This window comes from Bidens hawaiensis, unplaced genomic scaffold, assembly GCF_021521415.1.
Source record: "Bidens hawaiensis isolate Kalapana, Puna unplaced genomic scaffold, B.hawaiensis_p1.1 tig00032086_1, whole genome shotgun sequence".
Classification (NCBI taxonomy): Eukaryota; Viridiplantae; Streptophyta; class Magnoliopsida; order Asterales; family Asteraceae; genus Bidens; species Bidens hawaiensis.
Genome location: NW_027495439.1, coordinates 163,472 through 183,780, shown reverse-complemented (window position 1 = coordinate 183,780; position 20,309 = coordinate 163,472). Strand labels below are relative to the sequence as shown.

The 20,309-nt window shown below is 32.7% G+C and overlaps 1 pseudogene across 1 annotated transcript in view; it reads left to right on the top strand.

The window, feature by feature from the left end:
- Nucleotides 1–10,182: 10,182 nt before the first annotated feature.
- LOC143582965 (E3 ubiquitin-protein ligase UPL3-like) overlaps nt 10,183–20,309 on the top strand; it is a 57,593-nt pseudogene continuing 47,466 nt past the window's right edge. Inside the window, exons 1-15 of the transcript XR_013144072.1 lie at nt 10,183–10,212; nt 11,552–11,641; nt 11,720–11,836; nt 11,916–12,086; nt 12,163–12,308; nt 12,963–13,175; nt 13,259–13,380; nt 13,458–14,645; nt 15,241–15,324; nt 15,406–15,812; nt 15,952–16,951; nt 17,042–17,273; nt 17,368–17,457; nt 17,582–17,659; nt 17,726–17,777. The product of XR_013144072.1 is annotated as an E3 ubiquitin-protein ligase UPL3-like (transcript). The remainder of the gene's footprint in view (nt 10,213–11,551; nt 11,642–11,719; nt 11,837–11,915; nt 12,087–12,162; nt 12,309–12,962; nt 13,176–13,258; nt 13,381–13,457; nt 14,646–15,240; nt 15,325–15,405; nt 15,813–15,951; nt 16,952–17,041; nt 17,274–17,367; nt 17,458–17,581; nt 17,660–17,725; nt 17,778–20,309) is intronic.

The window sequence follows — 20,309 nt, the reverse complement described above, 5'->3', positions numbered from 1 at the left end:
CTAAGATGGCTGGTGCTGATGATCCGAAGACTGAGATGGATGGTGCTGCTGACTCGGGTGTTGAGGAGTAGGTTAAAACCCTGTGATCTGACCCATTCAACCATCCATTCTTGAAACCAACCTGACTCGCCTGAATATGTTGGGTATCCTGAATAAGTTGGTGTGGCATTGCCGGACCTCTAACAACATGCCTGTGGTGATATTGATGATGCTGTTGAGCGGGGTCATTGTGTTGGTCCTGAACGTGATGGTCATGGGGGGCTGGTCCTGAACATGCTCATGCTGCTGAGGCTGCCAAACAACTCCAGGCACCACAGAGAAATGTAAACCCAAGTTTGGGAACTCCGTAGCAATTTTCATACGTTTCACTGTATTTTTATCTAAACTCCTCGCCTTTTTTACATGCATGCCACGAACAGAATCCGGGTTGAGCAACCTAAATTGTGCCCGATGGATGTAATAAAAGATCCACACATAATCTCACCATCCGGCCTTTTGCTATGAAGAGTAGCAAAGTAAGAAGCCATACACCATGCAAGGTTACAATTAACCGGCGTCAACAAACAATATAAATAAAACAGATCAGGTGAGGTGCACCACTCCCTACTATTGCCACGACCAGTAATAGAATACGCGATGACCTTATGTAGGTATCGATGAAGAGGATCTATAATCGAACTCGACCAGGCCTTTATCTTAAATGGGCCAGTACCAATCTAACCCCAAAACTGTGTCACAGTTTGGTCATTCTCCACAAATATACCCCCCTCGAACTCCGGACAATGAACCTGCTCCTCTGTGTATAACCTGGATGCAACAGCAAACTTGGGTAATGTCATCCCATGATCCTGGCCAAATAAACGGAACACCACGCTGTTATCTGCATGCATATTGTTTGGAGGGGTAAAATGAAATGTGGACAAAAACTCTAAAGTAAGCTCCCGATAACAAGGGAGGCTAGCAAGATCTACAAGATGTATCCATGGTGTACCCACATCTATAATCCCCTCGGCCCTCTCAAACTCTCCTACATCCCGTAAAAGATCCCAATTAATCGAGATAGGGTTAGTCATTTTACTGTCTACAAACCGACGAAGTCTGCTATGGTCCTCGGTTCCCGCGGGAAACTGTAAATACTTATGGGTCTCATAAATAACATCACCAAACTTTCGTCTGCCGACATAGTAGCCTGCTAAATTATAAATTACATAAAGTAATTAGATTAAAATTGAAGTTATTAATATTAACTTTAGAGAAACAATCAAATAGTAATATGCTAAACTATAAGTTACATAAAAAAATTAGTTATGTATTTTTTTAGTTATGTATTTTAGAACCAAAGACATTTTATCGGTTAAATTAATGAAATACCCGAAACCCGATGGGTATCCCCGAAACCCGACGAGTAAACACCCGATAAATACCTGACGGGTTTGAGACTGATTTGGGACGGGCTTTAATAAACGGGCTAACAAGCTATCCCTAAAAATAGCTACTACGTTACACAAAAAATATATATAAACGGGCTAACAAGCTATCCCTAAAAATAGCTACTACCGTTACACAAAAATAAATAGAAGTTGCCAAATAAAAGCACAAAATAGCTACTACTACTAACTCACAAGTTCATAAAAAAAAGTTCCAAACCAACCTACCAATGTGTTGGCCTTAAGCATTCCTTTCTTCCTTTTTCTCTGTTTTTTTTTTCTCAAAACCAAAAGTTTAATTTTAATAACTTTTTTGACAAAATAAAGCTGAGGCACACACTCAATTAGTTTAATCATCACACTCAGTAGTTTGGCAGCATTCGGGAAGACAGTCTCGCAGGCATTCATCAGGGCAAGATCACAATCTGTTAATATCACACGTGGCATCATCCAGTTGTCTAACGTCGTCTTCAGCATCGCTAGCACCCACGTGAAATTATCCTCCTTTTCATTAGATATAGCTGCCATTGCTATATGAAAGGTCTTGCTGGTTGAAGTTACACCAACGATTTGTACAAACGGCATCTTGTATACGTTTGTGTTGTATGTTGTGTCTATCACCAACACATGCGGAAATGCACGATATATCATATACGACGTTGGATGAACGAAGAATAAGTCCTCCAGGGCATTTGTTGAAGGATTTGTGCGATGGTTGTGTATATAAGTCGTGTCTTGCAACAAATTAAAAAGAACCACCATCGGGCTTCTTCCTCGGCGGTCCTCTTTACGGATCTTTTGCCCTTCATTGTACATGGTTTTGATGCAGGTCACAATTCTTTCATCCTTAGACTTTAGATTACATAGAATGTCACGTGGTGGCGCTCGGTTTCGATACATATCATGTACCATAACCTTTTGAACAGGAGTAAGTCTGCCTGTGTACGCGTGACCCTCGAAATGTTGAACGAGTTCATGGTTGTGTGTATCATCAACCACCCGCAACCTCCAACCATTGTATTGTCGCAAATAGTTGCCAATCAAGCTAAAATTGCAACCGGATTTAATTGTACCAAATGCCTAACTGTCGCAGTACAATTGTATGACCCGCCATGATCACACTTTAGCAAACTTTAACGACTTCTCCACCAGCGTTTGTCTTCGACCGTTGGGTTACTACGACAACAACAACTTCACGACCTATCATTTTCACCCAGTCCTTAAGTTCGTAGACAGACGAAAACAACTGAAAACAAATTTAACTTTCTGTTAAAAACAATATCGTCAAATATAAAATAATAGAAACATACTTTATAAAATTATTTTATACCTTGTTGGTTGAAAATGGTGAGACATTGTCGGAAGTTTCACCAACACGATCGTCTTGATTGTCATCATCAGAAAATGACATATCTAACTCGTTTTTTTATTATTAAATTTTTTGATATGTTAGAATACTACGCAATGAAACTATATAAGCTCTAATATATTTGATTGGTTAGAATATTATGTCGTGTCATATAATTAACGGTGTAATCTTGTTTCACGTCAAATAATTTACCGAATATTATATCGTATCAAATAATTACCCTGCCTGTACGAGTCGTATAAACTATACTACTCCTATAAAACTGATCATTCTCGGGTCTTCCTAGACATGGTACACTGAACTAACGAGTCGTATAAGACTATACTATTCGTATAAGTCTTGAGTCTAGTCAAACATTATCTAAAAAGCTGTGAAAAGATGGTATGTACGGTCTGAGAAGGGTGTGTGGTGATCCAAAACGACTCGTATAGGCTATACTAGTCGTAAAGAGGGTGTATGAGGATTATACAAGTAGTATAGGCTATACTACTCGTATGGATACTAACAATGCCTCGTATAAGCCATACGACTCGTATAATAATTTGGTCAAACACATTTTTAAAAAGCTGGTTGTTGTCAGTGTACGGATATTTATACGACTCATATAAGCTATACGAGTTGTATAGAGGGTGTATGAATTTGAAGAAGGGTGTCTTATTAGCAGGCCCCTTTAAAGATAGAAAGAAAGAAAGAAAGTCATGTCACCTAGCAGCCAACCACCGCCAAGTCTCGCCAACTTAACCAACAAACCATAATAACAAGTTCAACTTACAAATCACCTAGGGTTTGGGTTTTCATTTTCGTTACATCTTCCACCACAATTTCACATTTCTTCCAAATTCTACCCCTTACCTGACGTCACCGATTCGTTATTCCCTCGATCGCTGTTGCGTATAGGCTTTTCTATGGAAACTCGTAGCTGCATCAGTATGATCCACTAATATGTTGGATAATATTAACATTAACCAACCTTCCGCCTCTGGGTCGACCCGTGCCCGCCGTAGTACTGGTAAACAGAAAGAAACTGAACCTAACAATAATAATAATAATAATAATAAGAGAAGGTATAATTTAGGACTTAATAATGACCGCGTAGCGAATGAGGACGATGACGTGGAAAATGATAGTGATGGGATATTTAATCATAATTATATAACATCTGCCAGCAGTGCACTTTAGGGGCCGGGTTGGATGACTTGGAGTTTTTAACCAAAATGGGGATTGTGGGAAAATTATTTACCAAAATAGGTTATTTCAAACTTATTTACCAAATCAGGGTTTTTTCTTATTTAATATAAAAAATTAATTTCCTTAATCATGAGAGCAATCCGGATATTATGTTGCTTGCAGCTAGGGCGATTACGCATCTGTGTGATGTGTTACCCTCGTCTCGTCGTGTGTTGTGGTTGTGCAGTACGGTGTTGTTTCTTGCTTACTATTGAGTATATGGATTTGGCTGAACAGGTGTGTTGACTCGTTGTCTTCAACTTATATTATTTTACTTACTGGGACGTTTAGTTAACCGTTTGGCGGGAAGCTTGGTTTTGAATTGCGTGATGCGCTCTGATGCGTTTGGTTCAAAGACAATGTGTAGTGCGATATGGCGATGCGCGTATCTTTATTAGAAAAACTAGGATAGTACCCTTGTTACACACGGATTGACATTAGATAAGTAAGAAAGTGTATATAAACAACCATAAGATATCATAAAATTTACAACCAAAAAGATATCATATATCTCTATATTGAAGATATAGAGAATAACATTGTGTACATAAGCAAATTACTAATTTCACAAACTTAATTTTATAACAAAAGTCATGAAATATTAGATATTAACAGTCTTATACCAACATGATCTTTAAAATTCCCGTCCTCAAACAAAATCATCCGGCCTTAAAGTCTGAAAAAAACAAACAAACAATGGAACTCAATTAACAATTAAACAAAAATGTTAACGTATATCATAATGACTTTATGTGAACACGGGTTGAAAATATATAAATAACAAAATCAATATAGACAAATTTACCAACCATCAACTTCTTCAAAATTTCACCAAAAAAAGCAAATTACATTCACAACTTAACAAACAAAATAAACGATTATAGAAGTTTATTGTATGTTTTTGGAAGTTTTTAGTTATGAACTAAACTAATAACTTAAATAGAAAACACAAAGTAAACAATGAAAGTAAAAAATTTAGAGTAATCAACTACATAACTAAGTTATTGGTGTTACCTTAAATTTTATCTTCAGATTCCAAAAAGTTTGGAAGATCATCAAAATTTGACTCATAGTTCTCACACTCTAACAACCATTTTACCTTCTCACTAACATCATTTTCCAAATCTAAATGTGTCATTTCTTTTATAACATTAGCAAGCTTCAAGTGATCCAAATTTTAAAAGAAACAGATCTTTGGATTCCAATATTGATTTAGGATAATACTCGTGTTACACACGGTGGAACATATTTAAAAATATAATATATATGTAACATCATATAAATTTAATAAAATGCAAATGCTGTATTTATAAATAAATGATACTTTTACATGATTATAAGACATCATAACTTATTTGAATCAAATACAAAAACATTCAAAGACTAACAAAGATAAATGAAAAGTTAAAATATTTTATAACTTATATCATTAGTAAAATAATAAACAAACAAAGGAAATTAGTTTTCAAATCAATAAAACAATTCTACAATGTCGATTCAACAAAACTTTTATCTCAATGTTGATTCAAAAGATAAACTATATCTAAGACATTAATTGCACATCAATAACTATAATGTTTATTACTCTATGATAGTACCCGTGTTTATTTGCACATCAATTTAAAACATTTATTACAAACCATGTTTGAATTAAATATTACCATTTTGAAAAACATTTATCAGTAACTTCATTTTCCAAATCCAAATGTGCCTTTTCTTTTATAATATTAGCAAGCTTCAAGTGATCCATATCTCTTAAAAGAAACAGATCTTTGGATTCCAATATTGATTTAGGATAGTACACGGTGAAACATATTTAAAAACATAATATATATGTAACATCATATAAATTTAATGAAATGCAAATGTTGTATTTATAAATAAATGATACTTTTACATGAATTACAAGACATCATAACTTATTTGAATCAAATACAAAAACATTCAAAGACTAACAAAGATAAATGAAAAGTTAAAATATTTTATAACTTATATCATTAGTACAATAATAAGCAAACAAAGAAAACTAGTCTCCAAATCAATAAAACAATTCTACAATGTCGATTCAACAAAATTTTTATCTCAATGTTGATTCAAAAGATGAACTTTATCTAAGACTTTTATTACACATACTGTAATATTTAATACTTTAAAATAGTACCCGTGTTTATTTGCACATTAATTTAAAATATTTATTACAAAACATGTTTAAATAAAATATATTACCATCTTGAAAAACATTTATCACTAACTTCATTTTCCAAATACAAATGTGTCCTTTATTTTATAACATTAGCAAGCTTCAAGTGATCTAAATCTCTTAAAAGAAACAGTTAATTGGATTTCAATATTGATTTAGAATAGTACTCGTGTTACATACGGTGGAACATATTTAAAAACATAATATATATGTAACATAATATAAATTTAATGAAATGCAAATGTTGTGCTTATAAATAAATGATATATGAATACTTATTACAAATTTGTAATTTGTATAACGAATTATGGTTATATACAAAAAATATATGGATACTTATTTTTCCAATTAACTTTAATATTTAAACGAATTACCTTAATTCGTCTATTGGTTTACATATTTCCTTATTTACTTATTTACTTTAATATTAATGTTTAAACTTTAATATTTGAACTAACAATATAACATATTAAACTTTGACAGTTAATTTATTGTTAATATAAAAAAGTTAACTTATATAATTTAGTATTAACTTTAATATTTTCAAAAATCAAATTAACTTATTAACTTTGACTATAAAGTAAATATTTTCAAATAATTCAAATTAACTTTCAAATAGGTTTGTTTATAAATTAAGAAAAGTCTAAGTATATCAAATGTGTTAGGACTATTAGTTAAGGAAAGTCAAAGTATATCAAATAATTCAAATTTATGTAGTATAAAGTCATAACTTATTTATGTAAACTATAATATAAATAGAAATGATAAATAAATCTGTAAATTATAATATATTGTAAAATTGTAATATAAATACAAATCATATAGTTTCATATTATGTAAAATATGGATACTTATTTTCAAATTAATTTGTGCAAAAAATATACAAAATTAACTTATTTAATTGATGGTCAAAACACATTCAAATTAATTTTAATCTGAAAATAGGAAAATTTTCAAATACCAAATTAACACTCTTCAATCTCGTTTAATTTTAAATTTTCGAATACCAAATTAAGATATACACGTTGACTATAAAGTAATTAATTTAAATTAACTTTAAAATTGGTTTGTTTATAAATTAAAGAAAGTCAAAGTATAAAAAATGTGTTAATGGATAATTAAATTACAATATTCATGTTAATTAAGTTATTTAAAACAATAAGGAAAGTCAAACTAAATAAATGGTATTAATGACATAATTCATATCGAAAAAAAAATATGGATCAAACTTATCTTGGATCTCCGATATACAATCATATTTTATTTTTCATAAACACAAGAAGATGAATATACACGAATATTAACAAAATAAAATATACATCAACATTAAAATTAAAATAAATACATATTATAAACTCATAATCATTCCGTGAAATTAAATTATATGAGTCGGCAATTACATGAAATAATAAAAACGAATATTAATATTGATATTATGGATTATTTAAATTATAGCTAATAACCGGAAAATTTTAAAGGTGTTAACGGAAAAACTAAATTTAAAGATGTTACCGGAAAAAAGATTGTATAAGCCGTGACACTCACCTGAAATTATAGACTAAAATATTAATGTTGATATTATGAAACAATTGTTATAGGAAAAACACATATACGGAAAATGTTACCGAAAAAACTTACCGGAAAAACATAACAATGGAATATAAGATTTTGATTAACAAACTAAAATGAAATCTTCAGCAAATTAATCGGGTATAAGATTTTAAGTAATTTTTGATATATTATTACTATATCAATTTATGATAAAAATTTATAAATTAACTTATACCAAAAATAAATATAAAAATAATTGTTTTTAAATTATTTTAGTCAACATATACCAAAAATATATGGATACTTATATCTGGATACTTATTTTTCCAACTAAATTTAATATTTTAAAACAACTTACCTTGTTTCGTCTAATTATTTACATATTTATGTAATGATAATATAAATAGAAATGATTTGAAATTAATATAAATTATAATATGGAAAATGGATGAAGATGTAAATTTATAATTATTACCTATTTATAAATTATGAAAGTGTAGAAATAAAATGGATACTTATTTTTGTAATTAACTTTAATATTCAAACGAATTACCTAAAATCATCTAGTGATTTACATATTTCAAAATTTACTTATTACTTTAATATTAACGTTGACTATAAAATCACTATAAAATATTTAATTTCAAATAATTCAAATTAACTTTAAAATCGGTTTCGTTATAAATTAAGGAAAGTAAAAGAATATAAAATGTTTTAATGGGATAATTAAATTACGATATTTATGTTAATGAAGTTATTTAAAACAATAAGGAAAGTCAAACAAAATAAATGGTATTAATGAGATAATTTATATCAAATAGAATATCCCAACGCCGGAAAAAAATATACACCAAACTTATCTCGGATCTCTGATATACAATCGTATTTTATTTTTTATAAACACAAGAAGAAAAATATACATGAATATTAACAATTAGCAAAATAAAATATACATGAAGATTAAAATTAAAATCTATACATACTATAAACTGATAATAATTCCGTTAAATTAAATTATATGAGTCGGCAAATACCTGAAATAATAAAAAAGAATATTAATATTGATATTATGGATTATTTTAATTATAACTAATAACCGAAAAATTTTAAAGGTGTTAACGAAAAAACGAAATTTAAAGATGTTACCAGAAAAAAGATTGTATAAGCCGTGACACTCACAGGAAAATTTTACCGAAAAATGTTACCTGAAATAATAAAAAAGAATATTAATATTGATATACGGAAGATGTTATAGAAAAAACTTACAGGAAATTCTTACCAGAAAAACGTAATAATGGAATATAAGAATTTGATTAACAAACTAAATGAAATCTTCAGCAAATTAAACGAGTAAATAACCTGAAATAATGTAAAGCAACAATTGTTATAGGTATAAACATAGCCGGAAAAAATTTAACGGAAAATCTTACCGGAAATTTGTAACAATGGAATATAAGATTTTGATTAACAAACTAAAATGAAATGTTCAGAATATTAAACGGGTAAATTACCTGAAATAATGTAAAGCAACCATTGTTGTAGGTATAAAACATAACCGGAAAAAACTTAACGGAAAATCTTACCGGAAAAACTTAAAACGTTCACATATCACCTTCATGCCCGTTTATGATCTACAGCCTAAATTGATTTTAATAGAATTAGTTAACAATGAGAATAAACATAAAAATGTTAGAAGAAACAATGACCGGAAAAAATAATAAGGTTGCCGGAAATAAATAGATAAACAATTGGAAGTTTATTATAAAATACAAACTTACCGAAAAATTGATACAAATCTTGAATGATATTCGTCGGAATATATTAATAGGTGAAAGAGAGAAAAAGTTGAATGGGGTAAAAAATTAAGAAATGTTATTATTTAAATATAAGTTAGTTGATGAGTTGGCATGCTTAACAAGGTAATGGGTGATATGACAATGAGATGGCATCCTATGTGGACACCCTAAAATGATGACATGTGAAAATTGCTCATTCCTTTAATAGTAGTATGTATAGATACTAAGGTGTATGATATTAAGCTAAAATAATAAAAAATGCATACTAATTCAAAAAGGTTTTTTAATATGACCCAAAAGTAGGGAAAATACCACAAAAAACCAACATACTTTTCTGTTTTTGTTCGCTAAAGTCCCTTAACATTTTTTTGCATGTTAAAGTCCCTCAACATGTTAAATTTGAACAAAAATGTGACATAACTTATAAAAACATTTGAGTATATGAATAATATTCTTTTTCCTGGTTGATAATTATGACACATCTCAAGAACCTATTACGAATCCTCAATTTTGCAATGGAATTGTTTACTCAAGATCACATGGTGTGAGTTTTTTCTTTTGATGGTGGAACACATATTATTACAATTACATCACAAGTATCATTGTATCAAAATGGAGCACTATGAATCTGAATTATTTACGGTGCGTTGCTGCAAGCTAGAACATGTTAAAGTATTGGTTATAGAATTAGGAATTTAGAATGATTTACCAATCATCTTAATTCAAGTTTCGGTAAAAAAAGTAAAATAAAAATAGAAAGAAAACATAATGGAGTTAACGGTATAAATTTTTTTTGATTAATTAGGGATGGATTGGTTTGGATATGGGCTATGAAGTTTGTGTGGGATGTTGAACTCAATTGCTATGCTCGATGTCACTGTTCAGAGTTCTTGTCAATTCCGGTTTTCACATTGTATTAAATGGAACCCTAAAAGAATTTGATAATTTTAACTTTTTTAGTCATATTTAATCAAAACAACGTGGCTTTGATGGGTTCCGCATATGAGTTAGATGTTTAAAAGCCACATATACACTTTCCCATATATATTACATAAGAAAAAATAACACATAAGCAAAAAAAATAAGTTTCATATTGTTTTTATGAGTCATGTCACATTTTTGTTCAAATTTAACATGTTGAGGGATTTTAACGTGCAAAAAATTGTTGAGGGACTTTAACGAACAAAAGCAGAAAGTATGTTGGTTTTTTATGGTATTTCCCATCAAAAGTATAAAGCATATTAATTAATATTTATCAGCAGATCTGTAATACGTAAAATCAAAAGCAAGGGTATTATAGAATTTTACAAAAAAAATCAATATCTTGCTGATTTTTGGTGCCTAACTGCATCACGATCGCTGTAACCCCGATCATGATTCTTTAAAGCAACCAAAGGCGGTTTCTTTTGGAAATCAATTGAAGTCGATTCTGATTCAATTGACACATCCAAACTTGCTAATCGGATGTTGAAATCCGATTGCATCATGGAAAAGAAACACATCAGATGTTGCGATGCGGTCTCACCTGCGCAACAATGCATTATGCACGCAATTTAAAACCAAGGCGGGAAGTTTGTTTATACAATAAATGAACGGACACGAATAACTTTTTGTTCATGTAGCTAGATGAATAGATATAAGCATATGCCTTCTTTGTACATAGATGTTCAGCATTCGTTTTTGTTTCTTTGTTGACGTTTATTTAAGTTCGTTTGTGTAGAAAATTCATTAAAATCTTTTAGGTTGATTACAATATAGTGTAGTTTTATGACAATTAAACATCACCCTTGACAATCTAGTTTAGTTTTTAGCCTTTTCTTAACGAACGTTTATTTAGCTTATCGTGCTTTATCGTTTGTCTGTTATACAAATGATCATGAACATGCTTTGTTTGTGTTCATTGGTTTGTTTACATTCCTACTTACAAAACTTATCACAGTAATAGTATTGGTAATTGGTGGTCATTGTTTCTCAAAAAAAGATATCTCTGGAGAACCCTACTGCATGCTTGCAAGCGGGTGCATTAGTGGCAGTGCTCTCTTATCTTGACTTCTTTTCTACTAGAGTTCAGGTACCTTTTATTGCTTATCATGTTAGTTGTTGTTAACTATATACAAGAATTGAATATAATACGAATTATATCCGTTAGCGTGTAGCATTATCTACTGCTGCAAATATGTGCAAGAAACTTCCATCTGATGCAGCTGATTTTGTCATGGAAGCTGTTGCTTTGCTGACAAATCTTCTTCAGTATCATGATGCGAAGGTGAGCCAATGAAAGTCAAAGCATTTACGATTGGTCAACTAGTTAGCTAAATACTAATCGTGCATCCAACTGCTTTTAGGTTTTGGAGCATGCATCTGTTTGTTTGACTCTAATTGTAGAGGCATTTGCAGCATCATCTGATAAACTAGATGAGCTTTGTAACCATGGGTTAGTTACACAAACCGCTTCACTTATTTCAATCAGCAGTTCTGGTGGTGCACAGGCGTCTCTTACCCCATCTACATATACGGTTTGACTTCTTTTTGACTTTTGGAATTGTAATTGCTTTTAGTAGGGGTAATAGCTCAATAATAAGGCTTTTGCAGGGTTTAGTACGGTTGCTTTCCACATGTGCAAGTGGGTCTTCTTTAGGCTCAAAAACTTTAGTGGTATTCTTAAAGATATATTATCAGGTTCTGGTGTTGTTGCAACCATGTCTGTTCCACCTGCTTTAACCAGGCCATCAGAGCAGGTACTTCATCTTTATATTTTGACTTTTTTTCTTGTTGCTAAAATTTGGTTCATTTTGGCTGTGAGCCTTTTAGGGTTCATTTGATGTAAAAGCAAACAGTTTATTGTTAATAAACCGAACGTTTAGCAGGAAGTTCGTTTATTTGATAAACGGACAAACATGAACAAAAGTATCTGCCATTTAGTTAAACGAACGAACGTGTTTCATTTGTTTTATGCTTGTGAATGTTTGTTTACAGTCGTTTATATAAGTTCATTTATGTTTGTTTGTATTCATATTTGTTCATTACTTTATGCGTGTTTAAGTTTGTTTGCATTCATTTTAAGTTTTTAGGCCATTACAGTTTAGTTCCTTTCAATAACTTTTAGGCCCGACACATTGTTGCTCGTGTTTACTTCTATGTTGTTTAGTTTAGTTACGTCCGTTCATCTTATGTTTAGTTATGTTCGTTTGTGAACCGTTTGTTTATACTGTTAACGAACGGACATAAATGAACAAAAACAAGAAAACCTCTCTTATAAAGTTGTTCATGTTCGGTTAAAATTCAAAGAACACGAACATGCTTCGTTCACAAGCCTAAGCTTTAACCCATTATTGGTAAAGACAGCATTTACAAACCGTTTTGACCAATTTGTTTGATTTGTTAACTCACAGATATTTGGGATTGTGAATTTGACAAATGAGCTTCTTCCTCTATTGCCTCAAGGAATCATATCTTTTTCTGCCACCACTAAACCATCTGCTGGCAGTTCTGGCAAGCAAGAAGAAACTGGTGCATCTGTATCATCAGGTCGTGAGAAGTTATTGTCAGATCAGCCTGAGCTTTTGCAACAATTCGGGATGGATCTTCTTCCTTTTCTCATTCGGGTTAGTTCTGAAAATTTATTCGGATTTGTTATCATTCATGCAACCATTTTCTAACAAACTGGCTCACGTTTTTTTTTTTGCAGATATATGGGTCAAGTGTGAATGCACCTGTGCGCCATATATGTCTTTCAGTTATTGGGAAGTTAATGTATTTCAGCACCGCGGATATGATACAATCTTTACTTGGTGTTACAAATATATCAAGGTATATATATGACACATATGTGTACTTTGAATTATTTAGATAAAGTAGTTTTGTTAATGCTTTAGTTTTTTGTATAGTTTCTTAGCGGGTGTTTTGGCATGGAAAGATCCACAAGTCCTATTGCCTTCTCTTCAAATTGCAGAGATTTAAACTTCCGGAAACTTTCTCTAAATTGTTTGTGAGAGAAGGTGTCGTTCATGCTATAGATACACTAATTTTGTCTGACTCATCAATCAAGGATACCGAGTCGATACCTGGATCATCTACACGTTTGCGACGCAATCGCCGCCGCCTAGCTGGGACACCCAATGTTGATGCCATTTCTGAAAATCCCCAAAATGCCCCTGTAGAGGCTTCTAATGTTAATTCTAGTATTTGTATTGCGGTGAGTTCGAGTGCAAAATCTTTTAAAGATAAATACTTTCCTTCAGTTCCTGGATCTGTTGAAGTCGGGGTTACAGATGATCTTCTTAAGTTGAAAAATCTTTGCATAAAGTTGGGTGCTTTAACTGATGATTGTAAGTCAAAGGGAAAGTCAAAAGCTTCTAGAACTCGGTTAATTGACTTCTCACCTACTAAAGAGGAAAGTTTATTGAAAGTGATAACTGAGATGCTAGAAGAATTAAGCAAAAGGGACGGTGTTTCAACATTTGAGTTCATTGGAAGTGGTGTTGTTGATGCTTTGCTAAATTACTTAACGTGTGGATGTTTTTTTAAAGAAACAGTGTTGGAATCTTGTTTTACCAAGTTAAGTCAACAAGCTATGAAAAGATATAAATCGTTTATATCAGTGAGCCTTCGTTATGGAGTTAATGAGCCAAACTTGACTCCTAGGAGTATTTTAGTTCAAAAGCTTCAAAACGCATTGACTTCGTTAGCGGTTTCCAGTAGTGTTGAGTCATGGTTCTCGATCGTCTACAAGTGGTCGCCTCTCTTATGGCGTGGGGGCAACATCTCGACCATTTAAATTGCGTCTTTGCAGATCACATGATGAAAAGTCTCTTCGGGATTATCCTTCAAACATTCTTTTAATTGATCCTTTTGCCAGCTTGGCTGCTTTTGAAGAATTTGTTTGGCCACGGATTCAACGTGGCGAGTCTAATCAGAATAAGTCTTCTCCTGCTCCTGGTACGCGTTAGCACTCTACAAGATCCAGGCCTGCTGTTAATATAGGAAAGCCAGTCGAAAAGGACACACCACAAGACAAAAACGCAAGCTCTTCTTCAAAGGGGAAGGGGAAGGCGAAGGCTGTCTTGAAGCCAACTTAAGATGAATGTAATGTTTATTATGTTAAAATGTAATTTAGAAGGTTATATGTATTAAAAATACTCTTGGGATGACTTTTGACATGTTTGACACATTTCTTTGATATGAAACATTTGACCCAGTAGCTGTGAAAATATAACCTGTTCATAAATAAATGTATCAAAATTGTATCTCTATTGTATGTTGGATCTATATAGAACTTAAATTTTTTCTGTATACTATTACTATCATAAATTGGAATAACATGTTATTGGTGATATAAAATAACTTGTTTGTTTAAATGCCTATTGCGTTTTTATCTCAAAACCTTCTAATGGTGTTTGTATTGCAATTCCAGTTTTGTTAATCATGATGTATCACGTTAAGCTTACCTTTTGAAATTATAGCGATTTTTTAAAATGTTGAAATGTGATTCGTTTTTACTATGGTTTCATGTCCTGCCATCCAATCTTTACGTCTCTTTCGTTCAGCTTGTTGTTTCCTTTTCATAAGATATCTTTGACCGTAGTTTTCTTTGTCTAACCATACTTACATTAGTCTTTATCATTATCTTTCTGTCTGTTGCTGGTAAACATTTTATTTTGTTTACTGTAGGATGACGACGTAGAGAGACCACCTGTCGAAGTTGATGATGCATTGATGATTGAAGATTATGAAATATCTGAAGATGACAATGATGTATGTTTTTACACTTCTTTAGTTATATTCTACTTGTTTTTTTGAACATTGATGAGATGAACCTTTTTTTTATGTATTCAGTTAAGGGATGAACCACTTCCAGTTTGCATACCAGATGCCCACAATGTTAAATTAAGTGACTCTGCAGGCCCCACAAGTGACAACCACACATATTCAGCATGTGGTTCCACCAGTAAAGCAACTCCATCTCGGGCCTCAGACTCCTCAGAATTTAGAGCTCCGAATTCTTTCGGCTCACGTGGCTCAATGTCATTCGCTGCTGCCGCCATGGCCGGCCTTGCATCAGCAAACAGTAGTAGAGATAGTATTAGGGGTGTTAGACATCACCATGGTCAACACTTGTTTGACTCAAAGGATTCCATTCCCAAATTTGTATTTTCTTCAGGCGGTAAACAACTTAACCGAAACTTAACCATATTTAAGCGGTTCAGCAGCATCTAGTCTTAGACGAGGGTGATGATTACGTTGTAATCGGATCCGGGTTTTGGGTTTCGGTTTTGGTTTGTTTAAATCGTTTATTTATCCGCTGAGTTTTATATAGTTCGTTAAGATATGTTTGTATAATAATATTGACTAATAATTATTAAACGAAATTATTAACTAAAGCGGGTTAAAAAGTTTATCCGTTTTCGTTCCGAACCACCGTTGAAACCCAACACAGCCTTGAGTCTTAATTCACCAAACACTCCCTCAAATTCAAATAATCATAAAACGTCGACTATAAACAGTCTTTTGCATAGGGTATTTACCTTGTGATTTGGAGAAGGATAACCCTACCTATAACATATTAGCTTTTTTACGCGTACTAGACTGTTTGAACGAGCTTGCACCACATTTACATGTCCAAACGGTTGTCGATAGCTTTTCTGAAGGGAAAATTTCAAGTCTAGATGATTTGAATGTTACTGGGCCTTTGGTTTCTGCTGATGAGTTTATTAACAGCAAACTAACTCCAAAACTGTCTAGACAAATTCAAAATGTGCTGGCACTTTGCAGTGGCGGTATTCCATCATGGTGTCATCGGCTAACAAAAGCATGCCCGTTTTTGTTTTCGTTTGAAACGAGGCGACACTATTTTTACTCAACCGCGCTCAGGTTGTCTCGTGCGTTACATCGGATTCAACAGCAGCAAGGTGCAGATGGTAACGGGTCGGTGAATGAGAGAGAATCACAAGTCGCGCGGTTACGTCGACAAAAGGTGCGTGTTGCCAGAAACCGTATTTTGGATTCTGCTGTTAACGTTATGAATATGTATTCGAGTCAAAAGGCGGTTCTTGAAGTGGAGTATTTTGGGGAAGTTGGGACCGGGTTGGGGTCCACTCTAGAGTTTTATACCCTTTTAAGCCATGATCTGCAACGGGCTGACTTGAAAATGTGGAGATCTAATTCGTTTAATAGTGAATCAGCAAGTGAAATTATGGTTTTACCACTTGGGTTGTTTCCACGACCTTGGCCTGTTGATGCTGACTCATCAGATGGTAGCCTGTTTTCCAAAGTTATCAATTATTTCTGGCTACTCGGTTGTGTAATGGCAAAAGCACTTCAAGATGGTCGGCTTTTGGATCTTCTTCTTTCGACACCGTTTTACAAGCTTGTGCGCGGACAGGTAATATTATTTTATTAAAATATTTGAAAATTGTGGGCAAAAGCTTTTTTGGGTCAACATAACGTGACATTCCCTCTGACTTCATTGCAGGAGCTTGATTTGTGTGATGTTTCTTCTTTTGATGGTGATTTGTGTAAAACTTTGCTAGAGTTGCAAGCTCTTGTTTACGGTACCTTGAGTCAACACCCGGGTTTGACTTTGACCACGATGAAATATCTGACTTGAAGTTCCGCGGGGCTTCAATTGAAGATCTTTGTTTGGACTTTACACTTCCTGGTTATCCAGATTTTGTTCTGAAACCAGACAATGAAGATGTACTTATGCATCCTTTTTGTTATTCTTTTTTGCTTCATTACATGTTATTTTTTTTTATGTTTATTCATATATTTGTTTTCTATATGTACAGGCTAGTATAGATTGGAGGAGTATATTTCACTTGTAGTTGCTGCCACCATTAAAATGGTATCACTCGACAAATGGAAGCGTTTCAAACCAGTTTCCATCGGGTCAGCCTCACTTGCTTTTTTTTTTTCATTACTTAACACTTTGTTTTGGATAACTATTAGTCAACTAGTGTGAATGTTTGGTCAACTACCAATTACTTAATGTGCATGTTTGGTCAACTAGCAGGTCTTTGACATTTCATCTCTGCAAATATTCTCCCCAAGCGAATTGGATTATATTTGTGGTCACAGAGAACTGTGGGAGGTAATTCTGGTTGGCTTTTTCATGAAAAAAGGTATCTGAGTAACTTTATTTTCTTTACAACTGCAGGCTGACAAACTTGTAGAAAACATTAACTTTGATCATGGGTATACTTCAAAGTGTTGACTCATTTTGGAATCTTTTATGACATGCATTTAATAGAAATCTTAATGTCTTGAAATTTGTTGTTGACAAATGTTTTAGTTACTTGAGATAGTGGGAGAGTTCGACCCTGTACAACAAAGGGCGTTTTGTCGGTTTGTGACTGGTACACCTCGGCTTCCACCTGGTGGTTTGGAGGCGTTGAGTCCTAAGTTGACCATTGTCAGAAAGGTATTTATTATATGTTAAAAAGCAAAGTCATTTTTAGTTATGTATGATATAAAAGCGGATATGAACACTTGTTATGCAGCATGCTTCAACTGCAAGTAATGTGGGGCTCAATGCAGAACCTGCTGATGATGACTTGCCAAGTGTGATGACATGTGCTGATTACTTAAAGCTTCCTCCTTACTCTACCAAGGTGAAGTAACCCTTGTGCAAGTTTTGCACTTTCGGTCCTTTTAGTTTGGATTAACAAACTGAATAATTCTTGATGTTTGTATACAGGAGATCATGCAGAAGCGAATCCTGTATGCCATTGATTTGTCATGATCTTTTTGTTTAAAGCTAATTGAGTTTTGTATATTTGCATCTAGAAGGCTTATTTTGGAATCTTTGTTTTTGACTTTCTACTGCGTCCTTCCTGATGGTCAACTTTAAGGTCAGTTTTTCTTTTTTATAGTATTCAGTATGAAAACATTTTTTCCCCATAGTATTTCAGTATGAAAGTAGATGTTTTGGGTAGGGGTGGTAAAATGGGCGGGCCAAACAGATCGGGTAAACATATGTTTTTTCTTAACGTATTTAAATAAAGAATACTTTTATTCACATCAATTTTGTTTTCTCTTAATAAACTGATTTAGGGGGTATTTTTAATACTCACACTTCAAGCAAAGTTGAATAGAGATACGATCTTCAAATATCTGAAGCGTCACGTTATGCTTTGATTTCTGATCATTTTCTTTGATTATTTGTTTTCAGTTAAACGTGGATGTGGCAATTCAATCATGACTAGGCTTTGCTAAAGGACTGAACTGCTCTTTTCTATGGTATTTGTTTTGTAAATAACTAGCAAAATATGATGTTACTTGATGATCCTTCTGAAATTTATAGATCTAGTCATATCTAGTTACAAGTATGGTTTTATGTGAAATATATTGTCCTTTGGTATGGTTTTACTTGATCTTTCGAAATTTCTAAATCTAAATTATCTGGTTACCTAAGTATGGTTCTGGGTGAAATATCTTGTCATATAAGTAGGTTTTGGAAGTCATCAAACACTTTAGGTTTGGGCTGTTTTGTTATTTTACTTCATTTACTTTTATAATTTTTTTATATATTAATGTAAGTTTTAATAACTACCAAAGGATAAGTAGATAACTATAATCCTTTCTTAGTGATGCATGCAAGATAAGTGTACTAAATAACCAGCTAGAGAACTCCATTAGTGGGCCTACTTTTCCATCCCTGGATTAAATTAGGGGTGAGCATTTCATAATACCCGAGACCAATCTGAACCCGAAATCACTACATAACAAAGACCGAAGTGCAGACCATATACAAATGGTCGGTCATCGGTCCCAACCTCATTTGGTTATTCGGTCTTCCATCAATACCCAGAATCGCTATCAAAGCTTCGAATCCGTTCAAGAACTTGACAATTTCATTTCATATTCGTGGCTATCATCTTCTAGAATCTAGATTCAAGATATGTATGAAGAAAACTACATGGAGATGATGAATTCTTTAGTATTTCGTAGAATGCAGACGATGATTCAATGAAGATCTAGGTACATGACGAGAACTAAATATGAAAATTGAAAATGAAACTCATTCCCATGTTCGAACTCTGGTAAATTGAAAAAAAAAAATTATTACAACATTCTCTTCCAACCGTCTATTTTATCTAAGGGTGTTTTATATCTTAAGAGAGTGACTTAGGGCGTTTTTTATATTTTAGGGCGTTTACTAAAATAGTTTTTATATATTAGAAAACACAGTGACTTTTCTTTATATTTAAAAAAACTATTATTCACCCCTATAATTATTTTAGTATTTTTTGAAAGTAGTTTGAGAGTAAGAAAGGTAGAGAACAAAGCTAATGAAATATATAAAAAAGAATTTAATTGAAATGAGAGGAAATTTTGAGTTTTAGTGTAATTTTTTGTTTAGAGGTATATTTTGAGATGTGAATGCTCTAATATCAATTAAGTTTGTTCTTCCTGACAAGAATTGAAAACCCACTTCATCTGATAGGATATCATTAAATAATTTTAATTTATCTTAACAATTACTTATTAAAAGATAACTAGTAATTCGACCCCCCAAAACGAATCCACAGCCAAATACATATATAAAATACATTTCATCGAACATACGGTGTGCACACCAGAACCAAACCAGCACTCATATGTGAGTCTGTTTTGACAAAACTTAAGTGCGTCGCCACGCCTTGCGCAATGTTTGTGACAAAGCAAAACACCCCGTTAAAATGTTAAATACCACCTAACAGTATAGGTGTCACCTGCAACAAAATATAATAAATTCAAAT